The sequence below is a fragment of the Miniopterus schreibersii genome (genome assembly GCF_964146895.1).
Source record: "Miniopterus schreibersii genome assembly, chromosome: 2".
In the NCBI taxonomy this organism is placed as follows: Eukaryota; Metazoa; Chordata; class Mammalia; order Chiroptera; family Miniopteridae; genus Miniopterus; species Miniopterus schreibersii.
This window is the reverse complement of record NC_138102.1, coordinates 104669772-104682188: the sequence shown is the minus strand read 5'-3', so window position 1 is coordinate 104682188 and position 12417 is coordinate 104669772.

Below are 12417 nucleotides of genomic sequence, written 5' to 3'. Positions count from 1 at the left end.
GGCGGGGAATCCACATCCAGAGATTCCAGGAGGCCCCTTTTCACCTGGGCACAATGTTAGGGGGTGGAGGGAGGGGCAGGGGTCATTCCTAAGGATTCAAGTTGGAATTATGGCCAAGATAAGTGGTTTCAGCCACTGTGGAAGAAACTGAAGCCAGAGAAGTGGCTTTTGTGAGGTTACGTCAGTTGAGAGTAGAGAGAGCCTAGAGCGGGAGCCATCAACCTTGGACGCATTAGAAGCACTGGGAGGCATTCAGAAAGAAGTACCAATGACCAGGGCTCACTGGGCAAGTTAATCAGACTCTGAGGATGGGCCCTGGTAACTCTTCTCAAAGTGATTTGATCAGGCAGCTTCTGTGCCAAGGGTAGGCTTACTGGGTTCGAATGTGGCTCACTGAGTGTGGGGACTTGGGCAATTTATTTATCCTGTGTAAACCTCAGTTTTCTTCTCTATGAAATGAGGTTACTAATGATACCTACATTGTAAGAGTGTTGTTGAGGATTAAATAAAAAAGTAGAGTAAAGCACCTGAAACATATCAAGCACTTCACAGGAACAATTATGGAGATTGCTTTTGGTAATGGCAGAACAAGACTAAACTTCGGGTCTCCTGATTTCTAGGCACTGCTCTTTCTACCATGTTCATCTTTAAGGTCTGTGGAGATCAGTTCAGCAGAAAATAGGGAGCTTCATCCTGTAAAGTGAATCCCTTTATTAAAAAAACATACAAAACCACATGAATGGCCTTGTTTCTTCAATAAGAAAAAGTATTCCTTCTTTTTAAGGCCTTTAAAACTTTAGTTCGGTCTCCTGTTTGGTATACTTCATTTATTTATTTGTTCATTCATTTGTCATTTTATTTGACAAACATTTGCTGGGTGCCTATTAGGTGCAAGTACTACCTAAATATTATCAGGTATAGCAGAAAAATTAAACACAGACCCTGCCTTCCAGGAGCTTAAAGTTGAATACAGGAGATATACTAAAACAAATTACTGTACCATATGTTTATTATAACAGCAGGTTTGGGGAGAAAATTTCTAAGAACAGTTTCTAGTCCTCCAAGCAATCTGGGTGACCAAAACACCATGATTTTTTTGGTATCACCTAAGGTGCCAGATGCTAGCTTCACCCAAAGACACTGGTCAAATTGATATGGATGTGCCCTGGGCATCGGGATTTTTAGAAGTTCCCGGGTGATTTTAATGTACATCAACGTTTGTGAACCACTGATTTAGAAGTTCCTGCTCATTAAGGATGTAACTCTGGAAAGAGAAACTGGAGCTAGCTGTTTAGGAGGCTGCTGGGACCTGGCTTGGATTTGGGGAATTCGGAATTTATTCTCTGGGCAATAGGGTCCAACTGAAGATTTTTAAAGAAAGAAGTGAGATCTAAGTTTCAGAAAGATAATTCTGGCTGCTGTGTACAAAATGGGCAGGGCTGCAGACAGGGTAATCCGTTAGGGGGGAAGAGGTGATGTCCAGGGCCCGAATTAGACTGGGGTGGAGGGACTCTAACGCTGGGCATGGTCAGAATCCTGAGCACACGGGCAAAAGTAAGGAGTAAAGAAACGAAAGTGTTTTCCTTCTGCTGCTTTTCAGCTTTGAAGTTAAATTGTTGCTTTCTTGGTGAACATTTAAAGAATTCAGTTGACACTTATTAGGTTGGTCTTTAAGTGAAGGCAGCTCCTTCAAGAGCTTTCAAGCATTTGTGGATTTCAGAATGATACAGAGGTGAGTTATAACCCTTCAAAAAAAGGACACATTTGTATTATCCAGATAATTTTGGCAAAGTAATCATTAAGCTTCCAAGAAGATTTTTTTCAGGGACAGAGGAGAGAAGGGGTGGTCTGGCTACTTACATTGATCCAATTACCTGGATAATTGCCAAATATCTACTTAACATTGATGATGATGATAGGGTTTGTTTGTTGTTTTTGTGGGGGTGGGGTGGGGGGGTTGCCTTATTTAATGCCTCTGCTAATCGAAACATATTTTTGCCATTGTTGGGTCTGTGAAGCTAATATGACTCTGGTGGTGAGATGACTGGATTCATTTGCCTTATGCTCCGCAAATTCAGTTGTCAGTTGAGCCCCAAGGCCAGACCCATCATCTCGGTGAGGAGATGGAAGAAGGCAGGAAGAGACTGGTTAGAGGCCCACATCCTGGCTAGAAGGCCGAGCACAACAAACTAGAACACTGGTCTCTTTCTAAACTGACTTGACACACTATTAATGTCTCTACCAAAGTGAGGCTCTAGATATTCTTCACAACCCTTAAAATGTAAAAACCACTTTTACCTCAAAGGTCAGACAAAAACAAGCTGCCGGCCAGAGTTTGCAGACCCCTGGTCTAAACAATTAAAACAACACACCAAGCACTGATGTGTAGTATAGTATTTGCTGATTTCCCTGCTGTAAATATTCTTATTATGACTGAATTTCAAAGAGCAACACGACTATTTCATGTTGAGAAGAGACCACAGTAACACGCGATGTACTGTGTGCAGTATTTCCACTATACAGATGCTATAGAGTTAATAACTCCGAGAACAAAGATGATACTCAAATGTGGGAAAATAGAAAGTGATGGATTTTGAGTATTTCTTCCCTTTGCTTTTAATGTAATTTATTTGATTGAAAGTTTGCATAATTTAATTTTAACAGTGGCTTATATTTAACAATGGGCTGAGATAATTTCTGAAAATTTAACGATCTTCTTTCACAAGCTGGTACAAGCTGGCTCCAGCACTCCCCCACTAGGAGAAGGGAAATGAGAATGTCGAGGGCCAGTGGGGTTAGAGTGAAGCCACGAGGAAAGATGAAGGTCATGGCTGTGGACACAGAGAGGTAGGCAAGCACAGCCATTGCACAAGATGGTAGTGACGTTACAGAGCTAATTTGGTCCCTCTATCTTAATAAGCATGACTCAACTAATTTGGGAAGAAAACTCAGCTCGGTTTGACCAAAACCTGGCAAGGACAGAGAACTTGACATAATATGTGGTAAATCTGATTTTAAAAACACAGTACTCAAATTTATATGTGAGTAAGTCAATCATGGTAAAACAAAAGATAGAGCTTTTCCCTTACCATAACGTTGGGATTTCTTTCCTAATTTAGCTCTCTGACAAACGTGCAAATATGCCGAAGCCAGCTAATAAAATGGTCCCAAGTCCCTAATTTAAAAAATATCTAACCCTCTCTTAAACATTGCCTAACGAGGGAGTAAAATTTCCTCCATTGACAGATGGGATTCCTGATTTCTGAGGATGCTGCTGAAGGGGACATGTAGAAGCCAAACTGGGTGACGCCCTGAGTCACTGCTTCAGCTCTAAACTAGGTGTCTTTAAGTGCCCTTGAATGGTGCAGGATGGGCGGCTTGGTAGGAAGGAGGGAGGGAAGGGAGAAGAGGAGGTGGAGATGCTTGAGGCTGGGCAATGGAATGGGGACGGCCTCTAGGCAACATGTTACTTTTATGAGGGGATACTGTTTATATATATATATATATATATATATATATATATATATATATATATACACATATACACACACACACACACACAACTTTATTTTTCCCTCACAGGGGATTTAATTTTAACTTAATTTGTTGGGTTGACATTGGTTAATAAAATTATGTCGGTTTTGGGTATACAATTCTGTAATACATTATCTGTATGTTGTATTGTGTGTTCACCACCCAAAGTCCTTCCATCACCATTTATTCCCCCTTTACCCTCTTCTACCTCCCCCCACCTGCCTTCTTCTCTGGTAACCCCATACTGTTGTGTCTATGAGTTTTTGTTTGTTTGTGTAATCCCTTCACCTTTTTCACCCAGCCCCACAACCCGCTCCCCTCTAGCAGCTTTCTGTATCTATGAGTCTGTTTCTATTTTGTGTATTAGTTCATTTTATTCATTATATTCCACATATAAGTGAAATCATACAGTATTTGCCTTTCTCTGACTGGCTTATTTCACTTAGCATAGTACTTTCCAGGTCCATCCATGCTGTCACAAAAGGTAAGATTTCCTTTCTTTTATGGCCAAGTGGTATTCCATTGTGTAAATGTATCACAGTTTGTTAATCCGCTCATCTATGGGCGCATGGGCTGTGTCCAGATCGTGGCTATTATAAATAATGCTGCAGTGAACATGGGGGTGCATACATTCTTTTGAATCACTGTTTTGTGTTTCTTTGGATATATTACCAGAAGTGGGATCACTGGTTCATAAAGCAGTTCCATTTTTAATTTTTTGAGGGAACGCCATACTGTTTTCCACAGTGGCTGCCCCAGTCTGCGTTCCCACCAACAGTGCATGAAGGTTCCCTTTTCTCCACAGCCTCACCAAGCCAATACTTGTTTGTTGATTTATTGGTGGTAGCCATTCTGACAGATGATGTTGAACATCTTTTCATATGTCTATCGGCCATCTGTATGTCCTCTTTGGAGAAGTGTTTATTCAGGTCCTTTGTTCATTTTTTAATTGGATTGCTTGTTTTTTTGGTGTTGAATTGTGTAAGTTTTTTTTTTAAATAAATTCTGGATATTAACCCCTTACCAGATGTATCATTGGCGAATGTGTTCTCCCAGTCAGTGAGTTGTGTTTTCATTTTGTTGATGATTTTGTTTGCTGTGCAAAAACTTCTTAGTTTGATTTAGTCCCATTTATTTTTTTCTTTTATTTCCTTTGCCCGAGAAGACATAGCAGAAAAAAATATTGCTGCGAGAAATAGCCAAGATTTTACTGTTTTCTTCTAGGATTTTTATGGTTTTGAGTCTTACATTTAAGTCTTTAAACCATTTTGAGTTTATTTTTGTATATGGTGTAAGAAGGTGGTCTAATTTTATTTTTGTGCACATATCTGTTCAATTTTCCTAACAGCATTTATTGAATAGACTGATTTATCCCATTGTATGTTCTTGCCTCCTTTGCCAAATATATATATTTTAAATTGATTTTAGAGAGGGGGGGGGAGAGAGAGAGAGAGAGAGAGAGAGAGAGAAATATTGATCAGCTGCCTCTTGAACTCACCCTGACCAGGAACCAAACCTGCAGCCTGGGTACCTGCACTGATTGGAAATTGAACTGGCCACCCTTTGGCGTACATGATAATGTGCCAACCAACTAAGCCACATAGGCCAGGGCTCCTTTGTCAAATATTAATTGACCATAAAGTCATGGGTTTATTTCTGGGCTCTCTATTCTGTTCCATTGATCTATATGTCTGTTTTTATGGCATTACCATGCTGTTTTGATTATTACGGCCTTGTAGTATAGTTTGATATTAGGTAGCATGATTTTTCCAACTTTGTTCTTTTTTCTCAGATTACTGTGGCTATTTCAGGTCTTTTGTGGTTCCATATACATTTTTAAAATATTTGTTCCAATTCTGTGAAATATGCTATTAGTATTTTAACAGGAATTGTGTTAAATCTATACACTGCTGTGGGTAGTATGGATATTTTAATGATGTTAATTCTTCCTACCCATAAACATGTTATATGCTTCCATTTATTTGTATCTTTTTCAATTTTTTCTTCAGTGTCTTTTAATTGTACAGGTGTTATACATCCTCTGTTAAATTTATTCCAAGGTATTTTTTTTTTTTTTATGCAATTGAAAATGATACTGCTTTCTTAGTTGCTCTATCTGATAGTTTATTATTAGTATATAAAAATGCAGCTGATTTCTGGATATATATTTTGTATCCTGCTACTTTATTTAATTCATTTATCAGGCCTAGTAGTTTTTTTGGTGGAATCTTTATGGTTCTCTATATACAGTATCATGTCATCTGCAAATAATGACAGTTTTGCTTCTTCCTTTCCAATTTGGATGCCATTTATTTCTTTTTCTTGACTGATTGCTGTGGCTAGAGCTCCTAGTACTATAAGTGTGGTGAAAGCAGACATCCCTGTCTTGTTCCTGATCTTAAGGGAAACACTTTTAGTTTTTGTCCCTGAGTATGATGTTGGCGATGGGTTTGTCATATGTGGCCTTTATTATGTTGAGGGATGTTCCCTCTATTTCCACTTGGCCAAGAGGTTTTTGTTTTTGTTTTTTAATCTTAAATGGACACTGGATTTTAGCAAAGGTTTTTGTGCATCTCTTGATATGACCATGTGATTTTTCTTTTAACCCTCACCTCAATGGAGGATATTTTTTCCATTGCTTTATCACAGAGAGTGGAAGAGAGAGAGACACACATCAATGTGAGAGAGACACACTCACATCGATTGGTTGCCTCTTGCATGCACCCCGACCTGAGGATTGAGCGTGCACCCGAGGTATGTGCCCTTGGCAGGAATCAAACCTGGGACCCTTCAGTCTGCGGGCAGATGCTCTAACCACTGAGCTTAACTTGCTGGGGCTGATCATGTGATTTTTGTCCTTCATTTTGTTTATTTGGTGTATCATTCTTATTGATTTGTGGATATTGTACCAACCTTGCATCCTTGGAATAAATCCCACTTGATCATGGTGTATGATCTTTTTAATGTATTGCTGGATCTAGTTTGCTAACATTTTGTTGAGGATTTTAGCATTTATGTTCATCAGGGATAGTCACCTATAATTTTGTTTTTGTGCAATGTCTTTATCTGGTTTTGGAATTAGGGTAATGCTGGCCTTGTAAAATGAACATGGGAGTCTTCTATCCTTTTGAATCTCTTAGAATAGTTTGAAAAGGATAGGTATTAGTTCTTCTTTGAATACTTAGTAAAATTCACCTGTGAAGCCATCTGGTCCCGGACTTTTGTTTTTTTGTTTGTTTGTGTTTTTTTTTAAATTACTGCTTCAATTTCATTAGTTATAATCTGCCTATTCAGACTTTCTGATTCTTCCTGACACAGTTTTAGAAGATTGTATGTTTTTAGGAATATATCCATTTCATTCAGATTGTCCAATTTGTTGGCATATAGTTGTTCATAATATTTTCTTACAATCCTTTGTATTTCTTTGGTGTCAGTTGTTACTTCTCCTCTTTCATTTCTGATTTTATTTATTTGGGTCCTCACTTTTTTTCTTGATGAGTCTGGTTAAAGGTTGATCAATTTTATTTATCTTTTCAAAGAACCAGCTCTTAATTTCATTGATCTTTTGTATTGCTTTTTTAGACTCTATTTTGTTTATTTCTGCCCTTTATTATTTTCTTCCTTCTACTCACTTTGGACTTTGTTGTTCTTTTTCTGGTTCCTTTAAGTGTAATGTTAGATTGTTTATTTGAGATTTTTCTTGTTTCTTGAGGTATGCCTGTAATGCTAGAAATTTCCCTCTTAGGACTGCTTTCACTGTGTCCCATAGATTTTAGGTTGCCGTGTTCTCATTTTCATTTATTTCAAAGTATCTTTTGATTTTTTTTATCTCATTGTTAACCCACTTATTGTTTGGTAACATGTTGTTTAGTTTCCATGTCTGTATGTTTTCAGTTTTTTCTTGTGACTGAGTTCTAGTTTCATACCATTATGGCCAAAGATGCTTGATATGATTTTGATCTTAAATTTATTGAGACTTGTTTTGAGTCCTACCATGAGGTCTATCCTAGACAATGTTAATGCGCACTTGAAAAGAATGTATATTCTGCTGCTTTGGGGTGAAATGCTCTGAAGATATCAATTAAATCTATCTGATCCAGTGTGTCATTTAAGGCCACTGTTTCCTTGTTGATTTTCTGTCTGGAAGATCTATCCATTTATGTCAATGGGATGTTAAAATCTCCTATTATGACTGTATTACAGTCAATCTCTCTTTTTATGCCCATTGAGATTTGCTTTATATATTTAGGTGCTCCTATGTTGGGTGCATACATGTTCACAAGGGTTACATCCTCTTTTAGGATTAGTCTCTTTATCATTATGTAGTGTCTTTCTGTTCTTCTTACTATAGCCTTTGTTTCAAATTCCATTTGTCATATATAAGTATTGCTTCTTTTTTCCTTTTCATTTGCATGAAATACCTTTTTCCATCACTTTACTTTTGGTGTGTGTGTATCTTTTGTTCTGAGGTGGCTTTATTGTGGACAGCATATATGTGGGCCTGTTTTCTTATCCATTCAGCTACCCTATGTCTTTTGATAGGAGCATTTAAGCCTTTTACATTTAAAGTGTTTATCAATACGTACATATTTATCGCCATTTTATTCTTTTAACTATGTTCCTCTTTATTTATTTTTTCTTTGTCTCCTTCTTCTTAAAGAAGAGTCTTTAACATTTCTTGTAATACTGGTTTGGTGGTAACAAACTTCTTTAGCTTTTACTTACCTGGGAAGCTCTTTATTTCTCCTTCAATTTTATTTTAAAATATATCTTTATTGATTCCAGAGAGGAAGGGAGAGGGAGAGGGAGAGATAGAAACATCAATGGTGAGGGAGTCATTGATTGGCTGCCTCCTGCATGCCCCCAACTGGGGATTGAGTCTGCAACCCGGCCATGTGCCCTGACTGGGAATTGAACTGCAATTTCCTGATCCTAGGTCAATGCTCAACCACTAAGCCATGCTGGCTGGGCTCTCTTTCAATTTTAAACCATAGTCTTGCTGGGTAAAGTAGTCTTGGTTGTAGATCCTTGCTTTTCATCACTTTAAATATTTATGTCAATCCTTTCTGGCCTGAAATGTATCTGTTGAGAAATCAGCTGACAGTCTCATGGGAGCTTCCTTGTAGGTAACTGTCTTTCTCTTGCTGCTTTTTAAGATTCTCTCTTTGTCTTTAATCTTTGGCATTTTAATTATGATGTGTTTTAATGTGGGCCTCTTTGGGTTCATCTTGTTTGGGAATCTCTGTGTCTCCTGGACTTGTGTGTCCTTTTCCTTTACCAAGTTAGGAAAGTTTTCAACCATTATTTCTTCGAATAGGTTCTTGATCCCTTGCTCTCTCTCTTCTCCTTCTGATACCCCAATGATGTGGATGTTGTTAATTCATGTGCCAAAGGTCCTTTAAACTATCCTCATTTTAAAAAATTGTTTTCTTTTTGCTGTTCTAATTGGGTGTTTTTTCCACCTTGTTTTCCACATGCTGATTCAGTCAATCACCTCATCCAACCTACTTTTTATTCCTTCTCTTCATCATTTTAGATATTGTGTTCTTCATTTCTGACTGGTTCTTTTTATGGTTTCTATGTCCTTTTTCATGTTGTAGTTCTTGCTAAATTTCTTGAGCATCTTATAATCATTTTTTGAGCTCTCTATTTGATAAATTGCTTGTCTCCTTTTCATTTAGCTCTTTTTCTGGAGATTTCTCCTGTTCTTTCACTTGGGTCATATTTCTATGTCTCCCTATTTTGGCGGCCTCTGTGTATTTGTCTCTATGTAGTAGGTAGATCTGCTATGACTCCCAGTCTTGGTAGGGTAGCCTTATGTAGTAGGTGTCCTGTGGGACCCAGTGGTGCAGTCTCCTTGGTCAACTGAGCTGGGTGCTCCAGGAATGACCTTTGTGTGCATTATGTTAGCCCTCCTGTTGTAATTGAGTCATGATTGCTATTGGCCCATTTGTACATGAGATCAACCCTCAGGCTGGCTGAACATAAAGATCAACCCTGACCACAGCATACCAGCTGCTGTGCAGGTGTTGACCAAAGAGAGCAGAATTCAGTTCAGCAGGTTCTGGTGTCTGTCAAGATCTTCCTTTGGATATGCCACTTGTGAAGCTTATTGGATCCTGCTCTGATGTTGTCTGAAGCTGGACATTGAGTGTGTTGGTTCTGGGGCCTCTTGGGAGTGACTCTGGTGCAGGCCAATGTAAAACATTGCCTGTGACTGACCCTGGGCAACCTGCTTGGAGCTACAAAGTGATCCACAGTTTGTGGCTGCCTCTGCTGGGTCTGGGTGTGTGTGGAAATGACCAAGTTGTGCGCTAATTTTGGTTTTTACCAGCACTGGGCATGGGGGCAGGTTAGTAAAAGTTCCAAGATACCCCAAGATCCACTGCTGCCTGACAGCTGCCTGTTAAGCTCAGTCACCGAAAGAGCCTCTGGTGGTACTCGCGTTTCATAAGGTAGGTTCTCATTGAGTCATCAGATAGGGGTGAGTGATGTTCACCAGTTTGATACATGTTCAAATTTGGTGCCAGTACTGGGTCTGAGGTTACTCAGCAAATGTCTCAGTGTATACCAAGTCTAGCTTCTACCCACTGGGTGATTGCACACCTTTATGGTGGGGCAGGGTCTCAGGGAGTCATCAGGGTGAGGCCAGCAGAGTTTATCAAGCCCAAACAGACCAAGTTTAGCCATGTGAAGGGAGGGCTCTGCACTGCTTGGGCGTGTGAAGGAAAATTGACCCCCATCCTAGAGCCAGAGAACTCAGTCTGTCCAAGATTCTGCCAGGAGCCTGATCTCAGCTTGGCAGGTGGGGGTAGGGGGTGTAGGGGGGTAGGGGGGCTCTTGAAGTTGGGAGGATGGGGCTAGTGGATCTCTGTGAAGGGGAAGTGCTGGTCAGGCTTGGGAGATGGTGGGGGGAGTGCCCCCTGGCCTAGAGTCACACAACTCAGTCAGCTCCCGATTCTGCCCAGATCTTAGCAGGGCAGAGCCACCAGGAGTTGGGAGGGTGGTTCTACCCATAGCCCAAAGAGTGGGGCTAGTGAGTCTCCCATGAGGAGGAAATGCCAGTCAGGCTCATGGGAAAGTAGGGGGAATGGCCCCTGCCCCAAAGTCACACTTCTCAGTCATTGACACCTTCTGCTATGCCCCTGCTCAGGCAGCTGACTCCTCAGCAGGGCATGAGCTCTGCTGGGTAAGGTAATAGGGAGTCCAGAGGGTGGGACTATTACATTCCCTCAGGCTGGTGTCATAAGAAGGGGAGTACTCTACTCAAGAAAGATGGTTTCTGCAGTGCAGGAGAGTGACTCAGCACAAGGTTCCTGGTGGCTGTCCCGCTGTCTCTCTCCCCAGTGCCACAAACCCCAGTCTCTCCTCACATGACTGTAACCTGCTCCACCCTCCCTCTGTGGGAGCCTGGGGTGAGTGACTGCAAATGAAATTTTGTGCATTGGCCCTTTAGGAGGGCACCTGTGTCTCTAGCAGACTGCTGTCTCTCTCTGGCAGACAGAATCCCTACTGATTTTCACAGCCAGATGTTATGTGGGCACCTCTTCCTGGCTCTGGTGCTCTGGGCTGGGGAGCCCAGAGTGGGGTTGAGATTCCACATTCCACAGGGGGAACCTTTGCAGCTGAAATATCCCCCCAGAATCTCAGTCACAGCTTGTGGGAGCAGGGCCAGCCCTTTTCACATATCTCCCCTTCTACCAGTTTTGATGTGGCTTCTTCTGTAAATCTTTGGTCACGAGACCTCTATTTAGCTAGTCTTCAGTTGGTTACTCAGATTGATTGTTCTGTATTTTAGTTGTAACTCCAGTTTGGTCCAGGGAGGAGGTGAGTATAACATCTAACTAGCCCACTGCCATCTTGGATCTTTGGATACTGTTAACTATGGTGCTCATTTGATTTGCTCACAGATAGTTTTTTGTGTCTATAATATGTTCAATAGTATTTAATATGAAATACCTACCACTTAATGGTATTCTTAAGATATCAATGATAGATGTTTTTATGCTTCCATTTATTTTTCATGTTTGTTTGTTTGTTTTTTACTTTTGGTAGAGAAGAACCATTTGTTAAATTTCTTTTTATTTTCTTACTATATAGTCTTGTTCTATCAATACAGTGGGCAATCTTTAAAATGGTATTAAAGCCCAGCTGGGCATGGCTCAGCGGTTGAGCGTTGACCTAGGATCCAGGTGATCGGGGTTCGATTCCTGGTCAGGGCACATGCCTGGGTTGCGGGCTATGCAGCCGATCAATGACTCTCTCATCATTGATGTTTTTATCTCTCTCTCTCCCTCTCCTTTCCTCTCTCTGAAATCAATAAAGATATATTTTAAAAAAAATAACATTAAAGACAAACAAAACAAAATAGCATATAGTTCTTTAAGAGCTTCTCTTTGTCTTTCTGTCTCTGTCTCTCTCTCTTTCTCTCTCTCTCTCTCTCTCTCTCTCTCTCTCACACACACACACACACACACAACTTCTCTTGGAAGCTGAAGAATAGGCAAGAACAGGACCCCATCAGCAAATACCCTTTGGTGAATATAAATAAAAATAATTGCTAACTTCGAGGACTACCTATGTGCTAGATACCATTCTAAGCACTTTACATGCATTACTTCACTTAAATATCAGAATAACTCTATGAAGTAAGTACTAATATTACACATATTTTCCACATAAAATAATGAGGATCAGGAAGATTAAACAAGTTGCCCAAGGTCACTCATGGTAGGTGGGAGAGCTGTTATGGGTACCTACAGCTCTTTGTCTTCAATCCTGTGCTCTGTACCATTAGCTCTAGTGCCTTCCTTCCCTAATCATTTAATCAGGATAGGTTTCCTGAAGTAAATCTCAGTGGAGTTAACTTCAGAATGAAGAAAT